Below are 9,568 nucleotides of genomic sequence, written 5' to 3' on the forward strand. Positions count from 1 at the left end.
TTGACGTGTCAGTTGGACATGTTAGAATTTTCTGACGTGCCATTTTCAGAACGTCAGAATTTTCTGACGTGTTCTAACACGTCAGAAAATTCTGACGTGCTTTTTTTCCTGTCAGAAAAATAAAAATGTCACGTCAGAAAATGGTGACGTGGCAAAAAACATGTACTGTTTGCCACGTCAGAAAATGGTAATTTTTTTTTGTAGTGTTACCATCAAATTTTTTTAATAGCCGTTAGACACCTCACTAAAATATCAATTTAATTTTAAAAGTTAAATCTAAAAATTAAAAAAAAAGTTTTTTTTTTTTAAAGAAAAATTGAAGGGGTGCTCGAGCTCAAACCACCCATGGCGTGTAGGGTTGTAAATGAGCTGACACACTCGACAGCTCGCTCGATACCCGCTCAGCTAAGCTCGAGCTCGAGCTGAACACAGTACAAGCTCGCTCGTCACTATTGAAACTCCCTCGATTAGCTAGCAACAAATACCTGGCTCGCTTTATTAAGCTCGACGGGGGCTCGAGAGTTCGACTCGTTTAGCTCGAGCTCGACAAGCTCGCCCAAGCTCGTTTAGGGATCGTGAGCTCGACTCGTTTAAATCAATAATCGCCCGACTCGTTTAGGTCTCGCGAGCTCGACCCATTTTTATCATCCGACCCAACCCAACCCGCACGACAATGTAACTAAAAAACAAATTAACCATGTTATTAATCAATAATAATCATAGGTTCAATGTGTATACAATTAACTAATTGAAATCTAAGGCTATAGTATAACTAACATTATATGGACTAAGTTATTATTTATAGGTTTAATGTCCATTGCCCAATTCAATAATAATAATAATAATAATAATAATAATCATCATAGGTTTAATGTGCATACAATTAACTAATTAAGATCTAAGGGTATAGTATAACTAACATTAGGTGGACTATGTTATTATTTATAGGTTTAATGTCCAATGTCCAATTCAATAATAATAATAATAATAATAATAATAATCATCGGTTCAATGTGTGTACAATTAACTAATTAAGATCTAAGGGTATAGTATTACTAACATTATATGAACTATGTTATTATTTATAGGTTTAATGTCCATTGTCCAATTCAACAATAATAATAATAATAATAATAATAATCATAGGTTCAATATGTGTACAATTAACTAATTAAGATGTAAGGGTATAGTATAACTAACATTATATGGACTATGTTATTATTTATAGGTTTAATGTCCATTGTCCAATTCAATAATAATAATAATAATAATAATTATAGGTTTAATGTGTGTACAATTAACTAATTAAGATCTAAGGGTATAATATAACTAACATTATGTGGACTATGTTATTATTTATAGGTTTAATGTCCATTGTCCAATTCAAAAATAATAATAATAATAATAATAATAATAATAATCATAGGTTTAATGTACGTACAATTAACTAATTAAGATCTAAGGGTATAGTATAAGTGTATAACTAACATTGTATAGACTATGTTATTATTTATAGGCATAATGTCCAATGTCGAATGCCCAATTCAAAAAAAAAAATAATAATAATAATCATTATCATAAGTTCAATGTGTGTACAATTAACTAATTAAGATCTAAGGGTATAGTATAAGTGTATAACTAACATTGTATAGACTATGTTCTTATTTATATGTTTAATGTCCATTGTCCAATGACCAATTCAATAATAATAATAATAATCATAGGTTCAATGTGTGTACAATTAACTAATTAAGATCTAAGGGTATAGTATAAGTGTATAACTAACATTGTATGGATTATGTTGTTATTTATAGGTTCAATGTCCAATGTCCAATTAATAAGCTATTTAAAAACATTAAATTATACGGTACTAATTAAAAAAAAAAAAAAAAATTGTATTAAGTAGTATTTAACTTTTTAACTTTTAAGTAGTGTTTGAATTTGTTAACTAATGTCTAATGGTATTGCAAAATAAATGCCAATAATGCTATAATTCCTATAAACTAAAACAACCAAACACACGTTGTTCACAAAAAAAAAGAAAAAAGGTTTAGAGTTTTTTTAGGGTACTATTAACAAATAACTTGTTAACTTAAATAAACGGTTGTGGTTGAATTGATTAAAATTTTATTAAAAATCAGCGGTTTAGATCATTTATGGGAAAACAGAGAGGCGAGCTCATCTATAATTGCGCACACAGTATAATTTTTTTTTTTTTTTTTTTTGAAAAAATCGAACGTTTATCTAGATTGATTGTAGCCATCCGATTAATTTGCATTAATCCATAGCCGTTAGATCGTGGAAGTGGACGACAACTGTAAACCACCCTACAAAGATATTTATCTAGTACTTTGCATTACACCATAAGGGTATTAATCGCATGGTCTTAACTTGAATAAAATTAATAAGAACAGAATCAACGGTCAAAAATAGTTCATGGGCAGAAAGGAAACCGGATTCAATCAGTCATGCCTTGGAGAATCATTTCTGGCTTCACGTTTTTGCACGCAGCGCACGCAAAACGAGACTGACGCATCTCGATAGCTTCCAGTCATCCGTTGTTTTCAAATTAAACTACAGCCGTTGGATTGAGAAAATAGAAGACAGCTATAAAGCAATCCCTGCGTGATTATTATCAGGTGTTCCGAAATACACATGAGCTTACTAATCCGAAATAAATTTTAAAATCAATCTGAGAATAAACGGTTAAGATGAAATATTGAGTATACATTGCACCGGATTCACCAACTCACGCACGCGGTGGATTAATTATCCAGTCTCATTTCTTCACGCAAGCACGACAAACGAGACTGACAAGTCTGACTTGCATTTCAGCTGTCCAATTTTTGGCGATTAAACTTCAACCGTTGGATCAATCTAATGGATGACAACAACTGTAAACCATGCCTAACCTGAGAGTGATTTGGTGTTTCGCGGAACACAGTAAGCTTGCTAGAATTAACTAATCGGATGACTGAAATAAAATCAATAAATTAATATATAATCTACGAACTATCTGAAAGGGTTACACGAGATTCCATTAGATACGGCCGTATTGGATCAAAAACTTATAAACGCATAAATGGGACACGCGGCACACTAGGAAAAATTTACAAAGATTGGATCAAATCCAACCGTTCATTACTAAAATTGAAATCAGATCCAACGGTTGGGACTCGTTGGAGAGAAAACTAACCTAAAAATCATCTAGAACTCTCCTCTCTCGCTCAGTTGCTCGCTTTGTTCTCTCCATTTTAGTTAGAACCTTAACCAGCCAGTAACCAGGTTAACCAGAGAGGCAGAAATGATTCAAACAAAGAGAGGGAGAGGGAAATGAAATGAAACAATATAGTTTCTTTCTGATTCGTAATGGGAAGGCAACTGTGAAGTGTCAAGTGAGCATTCAATGCATCTCCCATCGTGGATTCGTGGTTGATTGAATACTTGAATGCTCACAATAAATCCTTCTTAACCTCTTACCTACGACCCGTTCTTTTCAGATCCTCAATCGAGCCGTTGATGGATCATCTGGTATCCATCCAATGGCTTTCTAACCACTTGTACAAGTTTTGTTGGACAAACTCTCTTGATCTATCGCATGACTCGCTGCTATTTCGAACCAGAAGAGTTCTCCTAGCTCGTCCAATCTCGCTCCTAATCCTCATTTTCTTATCTTATTTACATTGTTTATTAGATTATTTGTGTTTTTTCAACTATTCTTCTGTGACATTTTTGGTTGTAGTGTGGAAGAGGCAAAGATGATTGCTCTTGATGTGACTGTGACGAAAATGGAAATCGAGTACTGGGCTATCAAGTACTCGATTACCATTTTTTTATTCGTTCCCAAATCCCCCCACGATCTATCCCCCTTATATACTCGAGTGTATGAACTTGATGTACCACGTATGCAAGATTTGCTTGCATGTAACTCGAGTTGTTTGAATTTGTTTGCTCTTGCTTGCTGCTTGCTAACGAGATTCGAATCAGAAAACGTCAAGTATTTTACCAATCTCTTCACAAAGGGAATGGATGGGGACCTACAACAATGTCTCCAGCCCATGACCAGCCGTGTGATAGAAGAGATGAATATGGTACTCGAGAGAGCCCTCACTGCAGAGGAGATTGAAGTGGCTTTATTCCAAATGACACCCCTCAAAGCACCAGGTCCGGATGGGTTAAATGCTTGTTTCTTTCAGACTAATTGGCCTACTATGAAGGAGGAGGTATGTCATGTGATAATTGATATTTTTAACTCCGAGGTGATGCCTCAAGATTTAAATTTGACCTATGTTGTACTTATTCCCAAATTAAAGATGCCCACTTGTGTAACGGAGTTTAGACCTATAAGTTTATGTAACGTCTTATATAAGCTTATTTCCAAGGTCCTAGCTAATCGCTTAAAACAATTGTTACCCCACATCATCGCTCCAACCCAAAGTGCATTTATCCCGGGGCGCCTCATCTCGGATAATGTACTTGTGGCATATGAAACCTTACATACGATGCATACAGGGATGAGGGGGAAGAAGGGTTTTATGGCAGTGAAGCTCGACATGAGCAAAGCGAATGATAGAGTGGAGTGGGTTTTTTAAGAAGCGGTGATGAAACGTATGGGTTTTGGTGCCCGATGGATTGCACTTGTTATGATGTGGGTCAAGACAGAAAAGAACTCTATCATTGTTAATGGGAACCCTTGTGGGCTTATTACTCCGTCTCGGGGTATTAGACAAGGGACCCTATATCACCTTATCTCTTTCTCCCATGTGCAAAGGCTCAAAATTCTTTGATCACTACAACAAATGCGGATGGAAGGTTAACGGGGGTCCCTACTTCGACACGGGGTCTGGAAATTAGCCACCTTTTTTTCGCCGACGACAGCTTATTATTTTGTACGGCAACTCTGAAGCACTGGAACCACTTGTCTTCCATCTTGGAATTGTATGAAGAGGCGTCGGGTCAGAAATTGAATGCCAATAAGACGGCTATTTTCTATAGCAGAAATACTCCGGTGGTTGACAAGGAATCTATTCAGGGGGTAGCTGGAATTCCTACCAATAAAAGATATGACACATATTTAGGGCTACCTGCCCTTGTGGGGAGTTCGAGAACTAGTGCTTTTAAAAGTATTACGGAGAGAGTTTGGAAGTGCCTTCAAGATTGGAAGATTAAATTCCTATGAAGGAGATTCTTTTGAAGGCTGTGGTACAGGCTATTTCTACCTATTGCATGAGTGTTTTCATGCTCTCAAAGGCGCTATGTTCAGAAATAAATTCGATGATAGCAAAATTTTTTTGGGGTCATAAGGAAAAGGACAAACGAATCCATTGGATGAGTTGGAGCAAGTTGTGTTTTTCAAAGGCTCAAGGAGGTATGGGTTTCCGTGACTTATGCATTTTTAATAAGGTTTTGTTGGCTAAGCAAGTATGGTATATTTGGAAAACACCGGATAGTTTCATTGCAAAGATTATGAAAGCAAAATATTTTCTGGATTGCTCGGTTCTTGAAGCCTCTCTTGGGAAAAACCCATCCTTTGCATGGAGGAGTATCCAAAGCTCAAGTGATCTTGTTCGGGAGGGATTGGTGTAGAGAGTAGGTAATGGGAAAAATATTTGCATTTGGAAAGATAGGTGGATTAATTCTCCGACTACTTATCAAGTGCAATCAGCCCCAAGAATTCTTGCGGACACTTCCACGGTGAGCCAACTTATTGACGTTAACACTATGTGGTGGAATTTGGCCATTTTGGAACAGCTCTTTTCTAAGGAGGAGATGATGGCTATCCAATCTATTCCGATAAGTGCTACGGACCAAGCTGATGCGCTCATTTGGCAGGGAACTACTAAGGGGATTTTCTCAGTACGTAGTGCTTACTACATCCAAAAAGAAGGTGACCTGTTGTATAAAGTCTCTTTCTGGAGTTATATTTGGCAGCTTAAAATCCGAAATTCAGAGAAGCATTTCCTTTGCGAGCGTGCAACGAGATCCTCCTTACCCGAGACAACCTTTGCTCTCAAAAGGTCATTACGGATCCCAGCTGTCCAATTTGTGAAAGGGAGATTGAAACTACTTTTCATGCCCTATGGTAATGCTTTGCGAGGGACGTATAAAGCGTGGGGAGAAATTTCTTTCAAAAAAACTGTTTTGATGGGCCAGCTTTCATGCAGGCGGTGGATGGAATGCTTAAAAGATGTGGTAGTGAAGACTTTGCCCAGTTTGTTAGTATATCCTGGCGTATCTGGCTACGGCGAAATAAAGTAATACATAATGGAGCTTTTCTACACCCGAATCAGCTTACCAAGCAAGCGGGTCTAGCAGGAGAAAAATTCCAACTGATTTTGGCGAGGAGAAGAACACAGCAAGTACCAACTAGAGAACTACCCGTCCTCTCCTGGACAGCCCCGCCCCATGGCTGCTTGAAAGTAGGGGTGGTAAAACGGGTAATCGGGTAGACCCGATTAAGACCTGCGACCCGATTACCCAAGACACGAACACGACCCGTTTAGCTAATCGGGTTAACGGGTCTTACACGATTATGACACGGAAAATACTCGAGTTACCCGACACGACCCGTTTAACATTATCGAGTAAGATCAGGTAGACCCGACCCGACCCGTGCTCTAAATAGGTAATCCGACCTGACTCGACCCGACCCGACCCGAAAAATATGTAGCTAAAAGCCCTAAACACATAAGCACAATTATTTTCAAGTCATTTATGTTTTCAATTATATATTGTATACACATAATTAAAGTAAGTAAATTGACTATATCATTTGTTTGGTTGATCTGAAATCTAAATAATCTGTATGCATAATTATATACTAAAACCCTGGGTTTGCAACACAGAAAAAGGATTTATATGTTAAGTATAAAAAAAATTTATTACTACAAAGTAAATATAGTCTAGCATACTAGCTAATATCTAAACTCCTAGTCCTTAATAAGTTGTTCTTCTATCCTGAATCTCTACAATATTCCAATACAAATCCTAACTAATACTCCCCACTCCCCACCAAGTAATATTGAATTCCCAGCCTTAGGAAGCCAAAGGCTGTTGCATGTTACAAACATATAAATAACTTTAATAACATACTCTTATAAACAAGAAAAGTATAAAACCGCTGCATATGCCTCATGCATAAAGCCTAGTGTCTATAATGTACACATTTGTCTTTTGCAGACAGCATATGCTCAGTCAACAAACATAATAAGTCAGCCATATAAACAACCCATACCAATTATCAATAGTAACCTTTTGACATTGAATTTTCCCATAAGCAACCAAATTAGAGTCACGAATGCATTTTCAGTAGTTTAAGGACTAAGTTAGCCACAAATCCTCTTATACAAACAAATGCTGAAATAATTTCAGAACTTTAAGCATCCTTAACAAACATCAGTAATGAAGATTAAAAGTGCTGCTCCCACTGGGAATCCTAATAAAACCCATTACAGTTCCATCAAACTACTATACTACTGAACTTTTACAAATTACAAGTTCCTTTGCATATAGACAATAGTTAACATAGTCCATCATCATTAGATTCTAAACAAAATAACTAAATAAAGTTTTCATGACTATGAGCCATCATCATTAGAGTCATTACAAAATATGAACTAAATAAGGTTAATATTTTAAGAAATATTAGCAGATTGTGTTCCAGATGAATTTGGAATGTCACAAGAATTAACATCAGTTGTCAAAATTTCCTATTCTATGCTATCCAACTTTATTTGTGCTATATCAAAAAAAAAAAGAAAAAAAAAGAAGAGGAATTAGTATTATTATAGTATAGTTAAAAAAATAATACAAGTAAATGAAGAAATTAAATATGCAAATAAATAATATTACCTTGATCTCCATACAACCAATCTCTACTGTAAATTAATGCCTCAACAATATCAGGCTTGAGTGAGCTCCTATATTGATCAATCACACGTCCACCAATACTAAAAGTGGATTCTGAAGCAACCGTGGAAACAGGAATACTCAAAACATCACGAGCCATTGCAGCTACTTCAGGATATCGAAATTCATTTCCTTTCCAAAATGAAAAGATGTCAAATGAATCATTCACAGCCATAGACCTAGGTTCCTCCGAATAAATTTCCAACTAACTCTTTTGTGAATTAACATCGACTCCACCAAATGCCAAATATTCCTACATGAAAAAGAGAGAATATAAACATAAATAATTAAGAGTATTAAAAAGATTATATACTAAGTTACTAAAAAGATAAGAAATCAATGATATTATAATATTATTTACCCGTTCCCAAGGTAGTGTTGCTCGAGTTATTTGGGGCTGCTGAACAGTTATGGAGCTTGAACTTGAAGGTATAGAAGAAGCACTATACTCCATAAAAATGCTCTTTAATTTATCACTAACATTCATATACTGTGTAGAATTCATAACTCCATAGATCTTCGTATAGTAATAATTTACAAGATGAAGCTTGTAACGAGGATTTAAGATAGCTGCAACAGCCAACACTTCACTGAAGTCCAACCAATACTTCTCAAATTGAGAGAGCATTTGAGTTGCCATTAAACTCTTATGTTCATCTTCACTCACAACGTCTTCCTTCAAGCTCACATAAATCATGGCAATCACGGGAAAATATAAGTTGGCAGTGGGATGCTTAGTACCAGAAAAAACACATGTAGCTTGGTAAAAACAAGCTAAGAAACTTTTGATATTATCCACATTTTCCCACTCAACTGCAGTAGGACAATGCTTATAGTTTTTATCAGTCATCTCCAAATAACTAAAAGCACGCCTATAGTGAACTGCACTCTCAAGCATTAGATATGTAGAATTCCATCTGGTTGGCACATCTTGTTTTAACCTTTTATGACTGTCCAATGACATTTGATTCACTGCTTGAAGAAAACTTTGCTTTCGCACTTGTGATCCCCTAACATACTTGACGCTATCTCAAACCTTTTGGATAGCATCATTGATCTCTTTCAATCCATCTTGCACTATCAAATTAAGAATGTGAGCACAACAACGCATATGAAAGAAATCACCATCACAAGGAAGGGCTTTTTTCATGTTCAATTTATCTTTTAAGAACGCAACACAACTATCATTGGAAGAAGCATTATCCAATGTTATACTAAAAATCTTGTTCTCAATCCCCCACTCTTGTAGCAAGTTATATATAATATCAGACAAAGAGATACCATTGTGTGGTGGGGGCATAAATGAAAAGTTTAACACCCTCTTCGTTAAGACCCAGTCTTTGTTAATAAAATGTGCAGTAAGGCAGATATACCCATCAGTATCAAAGAAGTCCACAAATCAAATGTTAAATAAATCCTCCCAGGACAAGCATTCAACATAGATTTAACCCTTTGTTTCTCACTCAAGTACATATTAACCAAATCAGCTTTACCAGTATTTCTAGAGATAAAAGGTACATCAGCACGCAAATATTGATGTACTGCTCTTACACCATCATATTCAACATATGAAAAGGGCAAATCATGCTTAATAACCGCCGCAACCAACAATTCTGTATATTTTTTAGGATCAAATTTAGAGTCACTTACCCCTAGAGAT

Source organism: Corylus avellana, chromosome ca8, assembly GCF_901000735.1.
Source record: "Corylus avellana chromosome ca8, CavTom2PMs-1.0".
NCBI lineage: Eukaryota > Viridiplantae > Streptophyta > Magnoliopsida > Fagales > Betulaceae > Corylus > Corylus avellana.